The 15323-nt window shown below is 41.7% G+C and overlaps 1 protein-coding gene across 30 annotated transcripts in view; it reads right to left on the bottom strand.

The window, feature by feature from the left end:
• Positions 1-15323, bottom strand: part of ptprda (protein tyrosine phosphatase receptor type Da) — a 416134-nt gene that overhangs the window by 285723 nt on the left and 115088 nt on the right. For all 30 annotated transcript variants that reach the window (XM_012919961.3, XM_076881859.1, XM_076881856.1 and 27 more), the window contains exon 4: positions 10498-10521. The gene's annotated coding sequence lies outside the window, so the exon portion shown is untranslated. The remainder of the gene's footprint in view (positions 1-10497; positions 10522-15323) is intronic.

Genomic DNA, 15323 nt, shown 5'->3' with positions numbered 1-15323 from the left:
CTATAGCTAGTAACACGTGTTATGCGAAGTTTGCCAAAGCAAATGTAACTGGAAGAAGCTGCACTCTGGTCATTTGCATTAAAATCGATCTCATTCAGTCACATCCTTCACCTTCACACCTTCGGTTTCACCCCACTGCCTCCTACGCTTCTCCTGAATCCTGACACTGGATGACTTTAACATAATAAATGAACGCACTGCTCTCAGTTATTATTGTGATGTCTCATCTGTGTAGTTTATAATGCAGTTGTTGTGTTATAGTGAGGGTAGTAATGAAATTACGGCCCTTATTTCCTCCTCGTGCATCTAAACCTTGAATCCAATTGCAAGGTCATTCCACTCTCCTCGTGCCAAAGGCTTAGCCTTAAGCAGAGCCTGTGATTGCTTAAGGCTCAGAACAAACACGAATTCTATAGACAGTGCCTTCTCCGACCAAGACTATGCACACGCAGTAGCAGCGAAAAAATAAATAAAAACAGCCTGGCTCAAATTTCCCATCTGGCTCCAGGCCTTAATCTGTAACAAGGGACAGTTGAGGACACTTTCTCTCCTGTATTTACAAACCTGGGTTCTCAGTATGGCAGGCCACAGAGGACTAATTAACAGTAGTTTCTATTTTGGTTTCGGTGAAGAAAGCACAAGCAGTATTGCACTGGGACATGCTGGAGCAGCTTTCCGTGTACACAGAGCTCTGGTTAAATATGGCGAAGCCTCTATAGATCCACGCTTTTACCACGGTGCAGAACCACTACACTGTTAATGGTCACCACATGGTTAAAAAGAAGAAAGTGGGACACATTTTTAAGGCTTCACGTCAACAGTCTGTTACATTTTCCAAACTACGACTGGATACGGCATCCTTTATTGTGAATGATGATGTATTCGCATGTTCAATTATAACAAATACGAGGCTGAACATAAACGATAAAAAGTTACAGCATGACTAAATGTTTGCTGAATTCCAATGTAAAAGAGAAATTTGACGTTTAAAGAAATAGTGTAAACCTTTTCAATCTTATATGAATGATGCATTAGTAGCTTGTTTTTTTAATCGCCCATAGTCAGAATACTGTGGACATCGTAGGAGTTGATGCGATGGCACACTTGTAAAACTCTTTCTGACCTTAAGACCATCAGTTTCTTTCTTTAAAAGATACAAATGTGACACGTTGTATCTCTGTCAGAGCAGCAATGGACAGAAACCGTAAATAACATTAGGCAGGGAGAAAAGCTAGTGGGATACATTAGATTTTGCATTAAAGGCAGTTCTAACTCGGTCTCAAAACCAATTCTTCTCAAAAATAGATGAAAAAAATGAAATCAAGTTACATGTCATTGGGAGCATTTTCCGCTTTATTTTTTTGTGGCTTTTGAAGAGGTAACAGAAAATATTTGTGTGCGTGCGTGCATTATTCATATAACTACGACCCATCAGCTTTGGCTTTGGTTCTCAAAGTAAAAACCAATAAAGGAGGCAAAGTTACTCAAGAAGTTAACTATTGGAAAATCTAATGGGTAACTTTTTTTGACATCTACTGTCACAATAAAAAAAAAAAAAAATCACCCTTTCATTGATTCTTGAAGCACTGAATAAAAAGAAAATGTGTGCAATGTGGTTGTGTTTTCTACATTTGCCCGTTTCCAACCAGTGTAGTAAATTTGCAACATGTGCTAGAACTAAGTAAAAACTGATGCATACCAGTCAGTTTTATTCTTTTCTATCCATAATGGTCGATCTGAGGATGTGCTGGTTTAAGACAGCGGTCCCCAACCCCCGGGCCTCGGACCGGTACCGGTCCGTGAGTGGTTTGGTACCGGGCCGCGAGAGTGTTGAGGCTCAGGTGTGAAATGTATGGTTTTCAGGGTTTTTATCGGTTTTCAGCGTTATTTTGTTATCGTTTTGATCGTTAACTCGGTTTTCCTGGGTCTTTTCACGTGTGTTATGAATAAATCTTCTTTTTTTCGGTACTGGTACTAGTTTTATTTTGTTGTATTTATCCGTGACACCTCAAAGGCCGGTCCGTGACAATATTGTCGGGCATAAACCGGTCCGTGGCGCAAAAAAGGTTGGGGACCGCTGGTTTAAGATGCAAAAGACTTGAATGCTATTATTGTGCCCAATAACATTTTTGCCACAGGAGCTGACCCTGATCTCATCCTTGGGCTCAGTTTAGACGGTTATAATAATTCAAGTATAACTGTCAGTTTCTATCTACACCAAAGAAGCATGCAGTGTTTTAAACTGTATGATAGTATTGCTGAAGCTTTTCAAGCATATGCTTTTACATTACATACCTCTAAAACCTTGATAGGCCACCCCCCCCAAAAAATACATACATTACTGTCACTTTGCCTCCATCAAAACATTGTTTATCGAATCGGCCACAGTGACATAATCCGCTGGCACACTCTGCGGTGATGTAGATGTACAGTATACATCTGAGCAAGCCGTGAACACAGCCTGTCTCTGCTTAGACTCCCACGAAACATGCTGCTCGATTACAAACAATCCAGCCTGTACTTTATGTGGTAATGCCAGACCGACAGATGGGTTGGTCACCCAACGACCTCTGACATTGAACCCTCAGAGAAGCGAGGCCATGGATTTTGTCCAGCGGTCTTCATCATTCTCAAATGTTCAGCCAAAATGGATGTATGATGCTTGAGCCAACTTGGGCCAGATGCTGTCTCAAAGGAGACCATATGAATTCGGCTATTATCCCAAAAGATGTGATTGGAAATAGAAGAGATTTTGGTCTGGATAAAAATTCAGGCATGAAAACAGCAGTGTGTTGGTAGCATATTCTTATATGTGCTTAACAAATCTATTAAACCACCTTTCACAAGAAAATACAAAAACATCTACTGAAAAATATATTGCTATTTGATAGTTGAATAATACTGAATTCATGGTTCTATGCTGAAATTTGAACACTGGACTTCTTTGAGAAAGCATTAAATTCAATGACTAAAAGCATTTTTTTTCTTAAGTATGCAAGTAAATAACTTTAATTTGGCGTGTTAATCGAAAAATATAAATGGGCTTTGCTATTTTTTCCTGCTTTTTCATGGAAAGTTCACGGATAACATCAACAATCATATTGTGGCAGTAGAAATATCATTTTGATTGAAGAGCTTGTGAGCTTACTGGTAGATTAACCGTTACAAAAACATTAAAAAAGTGATTTTGGCCATTCGTCAGGGCTGATAATTTAGGGCAGCTGTGGCATAAATAGTGGTAGTGGGCTAGTAAATTTGTTAAGCAGTGTGTGTATCTAATCGCATACAAAAAATGGACTTCTGTTCAAAATTAAGAGTTCACATGTGCAACATGTGCAACAAGGTCACGTGTTTTCGCAAGCCGAGTGGAAGACAAAAACAAGAGATAACAGGATGATGTAGAATCAAACAGGTCCCCTCATTGTTTCTCAGCCACATTTTGTCATGGCTGCGCCCTTAATCAGCTGAGTGTATTGTGTCAGTCGTTTGACTGCTTTTGTTCGTTTAATGACCAAACCCCGAAGACACAATAGAAAATTATATTTTTGAGGAGCGGGCTAATTAACGCTGCTTATTAGAGAGAGACGTAACATGGAGTAACAATAGGAAAGGGAAGGCTTGGGGGGGTTTGTGTTGGATCCATGCTGCGGCATATCAGAGGTTTTATACATGAGTTGAAATTTAGCATAAAAAGGGTGTCAAAACTGGGAGTGAGAATGAGAGTTAAAAAGCACCGGAGGTGATTATTACACAATGTTAATTCATTCCTGAAGAAAAGAAAAGAAAAACAATGACAAATGTAGTCGGCACAGAAATAGCACTGACCTTGAGGCAACCTTGTTACTAGCCCAGAGAACTTTGGATTTTTTTTTATTTCAGCAAGGGGCCACTCCTTAGACACACGAGGGCATTGATGTTTCGCGAGAGACGCCGGTAATCACGACAACTGCCGCCGCGCACTTCTCCGATCTGCATGAGGTGAGTGTCGTTTTTGTGCACCGTCTGATTTGTGTCCAACACCGTTCTGTCATGTTGGTCTGCAGAAGACGAAGCCACTCGCTCGAGCAAACAAGGCTTTGATTGACGTTCAGCTTAATAGGGATGCAACACATGGAGGAGCTGGTAAACAAGCTCTCCTTCCAATGTTGGAATAGAGCGCTTTACTTGGGTGGTTAGGTTGGAGAGGCAATGGAGGTTGTTAGTCGGAGAGAGAGGAAAAACAACACCCTCTTGACACGGATATGGTTGCTAATATTTCCTTGTGATTTCTCTCCAAATGGATAAAAAAACATTTTTTATTTTTATTTTTTTACCAAGACTGGCAACGGACGTGTTTAACTCTTGAAAATAGCCTTGAAACTATGAACTAGCAAAAACCAGATTCTGAAAAACAACAAATAGGAAAACAACAGAGGTAGGTAAATAATGGGGTCCTGGGTTAGGTGTAAAGCTAAACCAGGGGATATAATTAATGAATGCAGTCAGTAAACAAATGTCTGGAGAGTTTAAAGGGGGAAAAAGAAAATTAATGAAACAGGAAACTGAGGAGCTTAAATCGGGTGCCCAGTAACCCTCACAACACAAGCACACACACACACACACGCTGCCTTGTGAAGTTAGCATCTGATGCTTGGCTTCAGGACCACTCACAGAACAGGAAGGCAGGGAAATAGAGGGAGAGGACACCTTAATGTGCCTACACCATATGCCGTTAGCTGCTGATGGATACAGCTCTCCCTCCAGCTACTGGAGTAACTTATTGCATTTGCTAGCGACGCTTCCGCTGTTGATAAAGTTAAAGATAAGCCATCTGTTCATTACAGCAGCCCGGCTTCACTTACAGCGATAGGTGCGTCCAAGCGAGCTCAAATCTAAATGTTGTCTGCCTAAAAACTACTGTTCCACGACATCCCGAAAGCATCTGCATGCGCTTAGAATGGAAACTCGCATGCGTGATCATCAGCCAATGATGAGGGATTATCATGTCAATGTTTTTCTATCGAAAATTCGAGGGGAATAACTGACATGCTGCTACCACAATGCAACGTAAGCAGATTTTCCCACAGGCGGGAAATAAGAGTGAACGCTTGCTGAATCTGTCACTCAAGTGTATGCAAAGGCACACTAACAAGCTATCAGTCACATTTCTTATTAACAACTCAACCAGCTGTTGTTGGGAAAAACGCGTGGGGGGGTGGGGGGGGGGGGGGGGGGGGGGGGGGTGGGGGGGTGAAAAAAGCACAATCCACCACAGGGACCAGTATGATTGACTCTGGGTTACGGCTTCTCATATGCTCGCCTTACAAGAATTCCCACGTTGCCTGTGAACTCCAAATCATTGTTAAAAACACACAGTCCCTCACGTATACCTGCACTTATAATAAAGTTGTCATAAAATGCACATATAAAAAAAAAGTGAAGTTTGTATTTATTCTTGATATTTTTTGAATGATATGCAGCGCGTCGTTGTTGTTTTTTTTTCCAAGGGCATGATAAACACAGATGGAGACTTGAAAGTGCTGCATTATCCATGAATAGCATTGTTCTTATCCTCTGAGAGATGGAAAAAATATATATATAAATAAATAACTTCAGATGAATCCACTGTGGACTATTACAAAGCTGCCAACACTCTGGATGCTCTCCAAACTTGCCTTTTCTAATTTTCACCAGGCATAGATCTACTTTTAGACTTCTACCACATAATGGTATTTGCTTAACTGAGCAGCCAGCAATCACTCTCCTCTCTGCCAGTGTCATATCACTGATCAAGTGTGGCTCAGTTCCTGTCTGAAAGGAGGGCTGCCAGACATAATGCAATAATAACGGGAGCACAGCTTGCCTAAGAGAACCGAGGTCCTATTTCACTGCTGACGATGCTGGAATGAACTCTTTGTGCTCTTTCTTTCTCATTCTCCCACTACGAAACCCTTGAGCTTGTGAGAGCATAATGAGCCAATTGTAATTCCTTGCCTATAGCTTTGTATTGAAGAGTATATGGATGGGGTGGGGGGGGGGGGAGTGTGGAGGCACTGGACATTTCTACTCCGAGTCAAAAGACGAGGATTCGAGGATTATCTCAGGCAGAAACTGAGGCTTTTTATTTTTTTGAGTGATCATTTTTGGAACAGTTACAGAAACAATCGCCTGTAACCAAAATTTTGGGGCGATGTAGGAGAAAACTTTGCATAGGCAGACACCTGAAAACGTCACACACTAATAAAAGAGCAATCTCTGTCTTAATCTCCATCCTTGCATTAGCAATACAGTCGAATCTGGCTAAAAATTGAGTACAGTGTTCATTAAGAATAGGTTTGTATTAAATAAAGAAAAAAGCCAACCTCCACAGCACTTAGAGACTGTATTTGCAATGGCCCCTACTATCAAGTGATAGATGGATCCTTAAAGCATCCATAATCTAGACATTATTTAAAGCTTTTACTGTAACAGGTGGCTTTAATGTAATGTGAATTGCTGACCTTGTGAGAAAAAAAAGACGGTAAATGCATCAACTAGATGTGATACGTTAAAAATCTAACAGCTTTTAGTCTCGACAAAGAGCACTCCTCTTATCCGGCATAGTGGACGTGAACCTGCGCTGCTCCCCCACAGATGCCTACTGTGATGTTTGACAGATTTCTCCCTCTCCAGCTAGGCTCACAGTAAACGTCCATCTGGCAGCTTCCCATGGGTACTTATTATTCTCAGCTAGCCAGGGGTTTTCTGTTTCCGAGCAGTCAGCCAGTGCCTGCCTCAAAGAGTTGAGAGCAGGACCAGAACTGCTTGCAGATGCTCTGCCGAGTAGCCAAACTGCGCGAGTGTAGTGGCATGGCGCTGGGTATTCAATTACACAATAACGTGGCAGTCTGTCCGAGTATGAAAAGTCAACTGCATTGAGAAAAACTTTGTATCTGAGCCACAACACCGGTCAAGTAAGAGTCGCATCAAGGTGTGCCAGTTTTCTCATTTGTCCAATACACCTCCTACACCTTGGTGGTGAGATGATTGATTTTCCCCCTCTGAACAGATGCTTGGAGCCATGGGTACCACTGAAAAGTCCCGCTGTCCTGGTCTGATGCCCTGCTATGGTAGATTCAGTCATGCGGTTAACCTCCATCACTCTCCTGCAGCCTGCTGAGTGTCTCTAACACACACTGACAAAACATAGGATGCTACACTTCTCTGGACATCCAACAGCCAGGGATATTTTTGCACGTACCCTTCTTTTACGTCTAGGATTTTTTCCACGTAGCACATTTAACAAACTCCCCAAGCTCTCGGTTCAAGGACGGACGATCCGTTAGTTAAAGTAAATCTGCGGATGCTCACTGAGTTGTCCAAGTGCATGGGTAGTAAAGAAAGGTAGCAGCAGTGGAGCTCAGTGACATTACTGGCATGGTAATGAGTGAATAAAGAGCAGAGTCTGCAGCGATTACAGGGGAACTGGAAACATAAATGCATGCCTATCAAGACACACAAAGACCATATGGGGCCTGTTTAAACTGCACGGCAATCATCCTGATTTAGAAATAGTCGCTTAATCTAGAACATGAGATGCTATGACAGGACTGTTCAATCAGTGTGACTAATCACACCATGACAAATACCGATGAATGATCACTAACTAAATCTGCAAACTACATATGTTGACATCGACTTTTTTTTAAGGAGGAACTGAAGCAGACAGCTGCTACAGGTCGGCATCACAGAGACCCTCTGAGTTTGTTAAAAATAAAAATAAGAAACGGAGCAGGTTAAGTTCACAGATTCAGTTACCACGTTCAGCCCATTCTATTCTCAAGGCTTCACATCCTGCCCTTTGGCAAAGCTGCCGGTGTCTCACAAATGTACAATTGTCCTTTGGTATTTTTGGGTAGGCGGTAGTGGGCTTTCTTTCCCTTCCTAACTGATCACATAAGGATGCTTGAAAAGAACGTGCAAGCATTACATTTAAACACATATGCAGTTGAGCATACTTTTTTGACGCGTGAGGATTGTTGCACAAGTAGTCTTTTGTGCCTAAACAGAGAATCTGAACACAAAGGGGGGGAAAGTTCAAAATATAAAGCTCACACAGTCTTGTGAAGTAGTCACTTCCAGCCTCCAAATGTAGATTTTGTCACTCGCAGTTGAGAAACTCCGAGTTTTAACAACAGTACTATGCAAAAGTCTTGATCCACAACTCATTTCTTTATATTTTTCATCCAAGAAGTCAGTCTTTCTTTTTTTAAGTGGTCTTGAGTGATAGTTCTCGAGGCTTTCAACTTTTTCTTGGCTGCGTTTTTCAGTTATTTTCAGTCCTGTGATTGTACCTGACCATAATCAGCCCATTTTTGTTTGCTTCTTCAGCCACTTAACACTGGCATATGAGTCAGTGAAGTTTAGAAAGGCACCTAACTCATGGGATGAGCCAGTGTTGTGTCTATATATAACAGACAACTTGGCAAAGAATCAGTTTTAGGCTGTATCTTTGTTCACTTTGTTAACATTAGCCTAAACCAAAAACACGTTTATTCACATTTGTTAGCTGAATCTATGAAGACAAAAAGATAACAACTTGATAGACATAAAATATTATTTTTTTGCATCAGCAATGTGATTCCCAAAGAGCTATTACCTGAAAACTTGGCTTATCTTGACACTGTGCCCAGTGTGTCCTTCAAAAAATTAAAGAAACTGGACAAGTGGAGGGCAAATGAAGATGTGACAGACCATCTACAGAAGATGAACAGTTTCTGAAAGTCATGTTCTTAAGAAATAGGAAAAAATCCATCAGAGAAGAGCGCCGAAACGGTTGATCTATGCCACATACAAGACTTGGACTGAAAATCACTGGCAACAGGTCTTATGAACAGATGAATCTAAATATGACAATTTGTCATCATTATATCGGGGGGGGGGGGGGGGGGGGGGGGGTGTACAACAGTGTGTTTCTATAGACATCTGGTTTGATCTACCAATGTCTGACGGCCATGGCATCATTTTTCACCATGACAATGATCCCAAACACACATATATAGAAAAACACACAGTGGAACACCATCAGTCATGGATTGGCCTCCCCGGAGCCCGGACCTCAACACTATTGAAGCACCGTGGGATCATATTGAGAGAACACAAAACAAAAGGCAACCAATAACCAAAAAAAGAGCTTTGACAGTCCTACAAGAAGCCTGGAGAACTATTCCTGAAGACTGCTTCAAAGAATTATGAGAAAACTGACTAGGAGAGTTCCGGCTGCGATGAAGAATAAAGGTGGTCACACTAAACATCAAGCTGGTTATTATTGTAATCTGGAACTTCAATAATCCCTGCACCTATTTCCCATTTTCCTGGCAAAATATAAGGAAACAAAGGGGGCTCAAGACTTGTGCACAGTACTGTGCACCTGCTTTCTGGAACAACCCCCCCTATAACCCTGACATCCACATTCAGCCTCGTTTTTTCTGCAGTTACAATGCATGGCTTTATTAGATAATCTTTGAAGCAGTTTCCACCACTGTGAGGAAAAGTAATTAATGCAGTTCTGACATATGCAGGAAAAAAGCAGCATCCATCAGACCCACATGAGCACAACTGCACTAAGTATGACCTGCGCAGGATAAACGGAATTATAAAGTGAGCCCCTCATCAGCTGTCTTTCTAGGTTAAAAAACAAATGTGGTATTGAGTCGGAATTGAATTATTCTTTCTTTGTGCATCTGTGTGGGATTTCTAATTAATGCTGCAGCAGATCTGAGAACGCCAGAGTGCAATGCAGTTTGACTACAGAGAAGGAGTGTTCAGTGGTTGGAAGCAGGAGTTATGGCGTCTTTTTTTATGGCTAAGAGTGTAAAACTGCTCCAAGTCTTTTTACCAAGTATAAAAACTTTTGTCCTTTTCAGCTCTTCAGTACATGGCAGACCACCTTAAAAAAAAAAAAGAAAAGTTGAAGCATGGATGAACTTTCAGAGGAAAGTTAATTCCGGGAACAAGAAATCCAGGTTTCTCTCACTACATGGCCACTATCCACGCTACCAGCGGTTTCATGTTGACACGTGGACTTGCCGAAACAGCAAAGGGGTTCACAGCTTAGCACATGTGAGATTTCCACACACTCACCATAGAGTGGAAACAAACACCATCCGTTCAATGCTTGTTTAAGTCAACACTGCTGGCGTATTCTTTGAACAATCTGGGACATTTGATTCTCATTTGAATAAAACTCAAATTGAAGGCACAGAGCACACAATCCACTTGCCAGAGAAAGCCACCATTGTTTATTCTCATGCACACATATGGGAAAATGGGATGGGTGGGGATTGCAGGGCATTGCGTACCTTACTGGGCAAACATCAGCATCTCGGTGTTGCGTTGGCTCTTCCCGAGCCCCACCCCACCCGTCACCTAACCCTTTTTCTATATTCATGCATTTGCATCACTTCCATAGACACGTGACAATTCAAACAGCGCTCTCACTCTTGGGAATAGTGCTATGAAAAATGAAACAAGTCTTACCTAGTGCGGAATGGTTGGTCACATCTGTAAGCAAATCATTTGGGAAAAGTGGGGGGGGGGGGGGGGGGGGGGGGGGAGGAGAGAAAGCGAGAAAAAAGAAGAAGAAACGTCAGCAAATTACAATGTACAGCAAGCTAAACTTCAACGCAGGCTGAGGCTTTCTCCGGCTACCCTGAAAAATGATCGTCTCCCAGCATTGTACAGAGTCAGGGGGTTAAGAATAGGCTGTATCAAGAGAGGGGGACATCATTTATTAATCGAGGGACATGAAACGTCTGAGATAGTCTCCCCCGAGGATCCCGAGTTTGCACAACTTGCATTAATATTTGTCAGTGTTTCAAAATTTTAAAGGTGGAGGCAGAAATTATGTAAGCAGAAACCCAATCCATTACCTGCGAGTCATCGCCTTTTTTTCCCCTTCTTCTTTCGTTCCCCCACTAGTGTAACACAACCACAGAACAAACAAATGTGCTCACACAAACCCACACCCAGAGTGTTCCTCGCTCTCTCTCCATATGTCTCTGAGGTAATTAAGTAGCCCTCAGATATCTCTCACCCTATGTCCTGGACCTTTTACTACACTTCCCCGAGCTTGTTAGTCCGACAGCGGACATCCAAGGTTCCGAAGGCGTAATAAAATGGCAGTCTTGTGCACGCCACAAAGACCCCAGGCAGCACGCCAAAAAAAGGCCACCATTTAGCCACATCTTCACTAGTCACTGCTACCTGACATTCCCATGAGTTACAGAAAGGGGTATTGAGATAGGCCTGGTCCCCAACCCTCCCCTCTGCTTTCCTGTACTAATATTCCACCATGCTGAGAAATATGTACTGGATTTCCATTACACTGTGCTTTTTTTTTTTTTTTTAACATCGGAAGTGGTCCCTGTACAAATGTACTCTTCTAAAGCACAGTTTTGCTTTCTTGTAAATGTGCAATAAAACACGGAAATGGAGTGAGCTGACAATAACAGGGAATAGTGTGAGGGAAATAGTAGACTCAGGACTAATTCGGAGTTGCTGTTGCTTACAGTGCAGTCTTGTTTTGTTGCTAAGCAGAATTTGCGGGTAATATGATTTATCACCGATGATTTCTATCCCCGCCCCCTCAGCCCCCAAAACTCCCTGCATTCATTTACATTTTTGGTAGGGATGCAGCAAATCCCCACGAGGATCAACAACAAGTGAATGTGATTGCAATATCTGTTTTGTGCGTGAGAACAAATCTATTTTCAGGCAAAAGGCGGAGGAAGATTGGGGTTCAATCTCTGGGACGCTCATTACATTCCGCCTGACACACATCCGTGCTCGCTGCTACTGTTGTTGCTAAACAGAGAGCTCAGCTGAGGACCTTGAAGCTTCATGCCAGGAAAATTGGACCCTGGGGAAGGGGGGTAGCAGGGACTGATGTTGGACTTGAAGTGCCGTGGAGAAGCACCTGGGGTTTCAACGGCATTAGCATCAGTTTTGGGAGAAAGTGAGAGACCAAGCCATGCCAGTAATAGGCAACAACGAAAATGTAAAAGATACAGTTGTTGTGGCAAATGTTTACATGCGGTGCATTTTGCAATGAAGTGCAAATGCTTGAGAACAATGAAGCGCGTACAGTTAGATGACTGTACTTTGTCAGGAAGGACAAGTCCTACGCTCTCAGCTATTCCACATTCCTGTTTTTAACAGAGAGACTTTTTGCAGTGCAGTGAAGATTATTGATTTTTTTCCTTCTGAGTCCTGTGGTGGAAATTTAGGATGCCCAGCCAATCAAAACTAGTGGAGGTAGCGTGGGCCTAAGTGGATTAGACTAGTGGGTATGGTGGAGGGAGAATCTAGAGGGAGAAACTGAAGCTCTGGTGGCTTCAATAAACCCACTCTGTGAACCAGGAAATAGATGGAAGACTAAGACACTTTTTTCACCCTCTCTCACCCTCCTGTTTTAAGCAGATAAGCTGCTTCCAAGGTCTTAGTTATGCTGTGTAGAACCCAAAACACGATATGGAAACTTTTGACAAGTCAAATAAAAAGAAAGAAGCTGAGAAGTCTGTTCCCCGTGTTGTCTTTTCTCTGTTGACAAGAGGGATTTGGGTATGTTTGGAGTGGTCAGTACTGGGGGAATTACAAAAAGCCTCTGAGATGTGGCATAGTGAGCATGTCACAGCACCAATGTGGGTCTTTAGTGAAGGCCCGGGCTCCTTTTAAGTTAAGCCTTGACTAGCCATTGCAATAAAGAAGAAATGGCTTTGATTTGATGAGCAACTGGCAGCCTCACCGTGAACCCTTTTATGTTTTCTTTTAAATTCAATCTTCTTTTCTTTTGGTTTCTTTTTCTCTGTTTTGTTTCTTTGTGGTTGTGGTGGCAGCTCACTATGACATCACTTGTACCAAAATAGCTTCAAGAATTAGCAGAAAGTTAGTGCATTTCACGAAGAGTCCTGTTGACATTTAAGCTTTCATTGTCTCAAGTCTATAGGTGTATAAATACAGTAGTTGCCAGTTATAGACTCCATATTTATTCCGGTATTTTTGCACTGTTGTAGCATTGCACATGCAAATCTGTACATATGCCACACATGTCTTTGTTATCTTTTTTAAGCACACAGAAAGCAAAAAGAGTCCAGCTCCTTGTAGCTGGCCAATAAAGCTGATTTTGATTCTGTGTGTGGAGTGTTTGCTTGAGCTGTATCTTAATAACTGGCTGTTTGTTATTTAGGTCTTTGGTTTTGAGTTTTAAAATTTGGGTGATCATCTTTTACCATCTCAACTCGGGTGCACGTCATAACAGTAATCCCCACACTTTTGTTCCCTTCATACGTCAAACTGTTTTAGTGGGTAAATGCACAAAAGAGAAATATTTACCATCTCTTTTCACCAGAGAAACTTCTTACTCAAAGCAGCGATAATCACAGCAGCTTTAGCTCACTTTGCTGTTGCAAACTTCACAACTTTCTTGCCAGATTTAGCAACTTTTCGTAGTCTTTCATCCTACGGTCACACCCGGGAAAACAGTTGGTATGAGAACAAAATTATCGTGAAACATTGTCATCTTGTTATCTTTGAAATAGTTACTTCGAGATCAGGGACTAATCCTGCAACCCATTGCGGCCCGATGCCATTTTCAAAGTGAGCTTGTTGCGTCAAGGCAATAAAACTACAATAAGAAAAAGAAAGTCTGCAATCAGTTTGCAATTGAATGGGATTAAATTGGTAATTGCATGCAATCTGTTTGTGATAATATATCAATTTACTGTGATAAATGAGCACACAGCTATGTCATTGAAATTCACATTAAACAGAAATTCAAAGAGAGGCCTTGCAGACAATGTGGGCTCATCAGTGCACACTGACTAAGACTGAATCACTAAACTGCCTCAGAGGGACTGCAGTCAGTCTATGTTGGAGTGTTTGGAGACAGACTGCCTTTCACCAGGTGATCTGTGCAAAGGCCTTGCAATCAAAAGTGTCTGCCACAGCTAATTGCAATCAGTCGCCAAATAGGAAAAAAATTCAGTGCTATCTCAAATTCAAATTCAAATTCAAATTCAAATTTTATCTCTGGGCAATAACCCATTTTTTCTAGTCACAAGAAGGTTGCCATCCTGTTTTTACTCTAGTGTGAATATGTCTTGTTTTTCAGAAGATCTAAACCTAGTCAAAAACTAACACTACTAATTGCTCTAGCTTGGAGTCAACTTAGACAATTTTCAGACAACATTGTGGTTATCAAAGTCACTACACCCCTGCGTTAGGTGAAGCTTCAAATATCTGCTGTTGACTCAAGTCTCCGAAGCTCAAAAAGTGGTATTCGGGATAGTCAAAGTAGTTGCACTGTGAACACAGTCTCATTTCATAATGAATTGTTGTGCAGAGAAACAATGGTGCCAAAGATTACCCTTTATACAAGAATTTGGATTAAACTTAAAGAGGCATCATCTGCCCTTGGTGGGATTTTTGGTGTAGGGTACAGTATGGTGCGTCCTCTGAGATTTGGCAGCTCCTGGACAAGGACATCAGTCTCCCCGAGAGAGACTCTGTTTCACGCTGCCAGTGTTGAATTTTGTCATTCGTCTCATACTGCACCACATCACAGAGAACACTGCTGTTTTAGGGGGGGAGTCAGATGAGCTTTGGTTTTTTATTTTTCTTCTTTTTATTTTTTTCCCCAACATAAAATCCCCCACCACATCTTCTTAAATACATTAGCTCAATATTACAGTGATGTGGTTTCAATCTGATTCGTGGATCTCTCGCAGTACTAATTCCAACAATGATAAATCAAACATTATCAGCCAAATGACTATCTAGAAAAGATTTGCCCGCTGCAGATCAAGCCTTAAAACCCTTAAAGATTAAGACTTCTATCTCTTAACACCAACCGCCACAGTAAATCTTTAAAGGTCTGATCAAATTGCTAAATAACTTGTGGCTAAATTATCCTCTAGCAGCCACTAGAAATTCTGCACGAACCTTTATTGCCAATTTTCAGTCTCTCATAGACGGGCGAATAAAGGTGAATGGGAAAATTTGTCTCTCGGGTCAAGTAAGGCGGAGGAAAAGCAACAGTTTGATTTGATATGTATCTATTACTGTACCTCTTATTGTAAGTATTATTTCCTCTGTAATTATCTATGTTTCCTGTTTCAAATACTCAAATAACATGCTGCAGTATTCTTGCAGCTTATGTACAGTATAATGGTATTGGGTGCCTTGTACATAGAAAAGGCGTTATTGTTAAAACAGTATGTTACTAATGGGACCGATACTGACCAGGAAATCAAACTACCCACCGCCCTATCCCCTGTTCCTCTGTTGTCTAGTTCCACAGGGCACCT

Source organism: Maylandia zebra, linkage group LG3 (genome assembly GCF_041146795.1).
Source record: "Maylandia zebra isolate NMK-2024a linkage group LG3, Mzebra_GT3a, whole genome shotgun sequence".
NCBI classification, from domain to species: Eukaryota; Metazoa; Chordata; class Actinopteri; order Cichliformes; family Cichlidae; genus Maylandia; species Maylandia zebra.
Note: the sequence above shows the minus strand (reverse complement) of the source record. Positions and strands in the feature narration are given on the sequence as shown.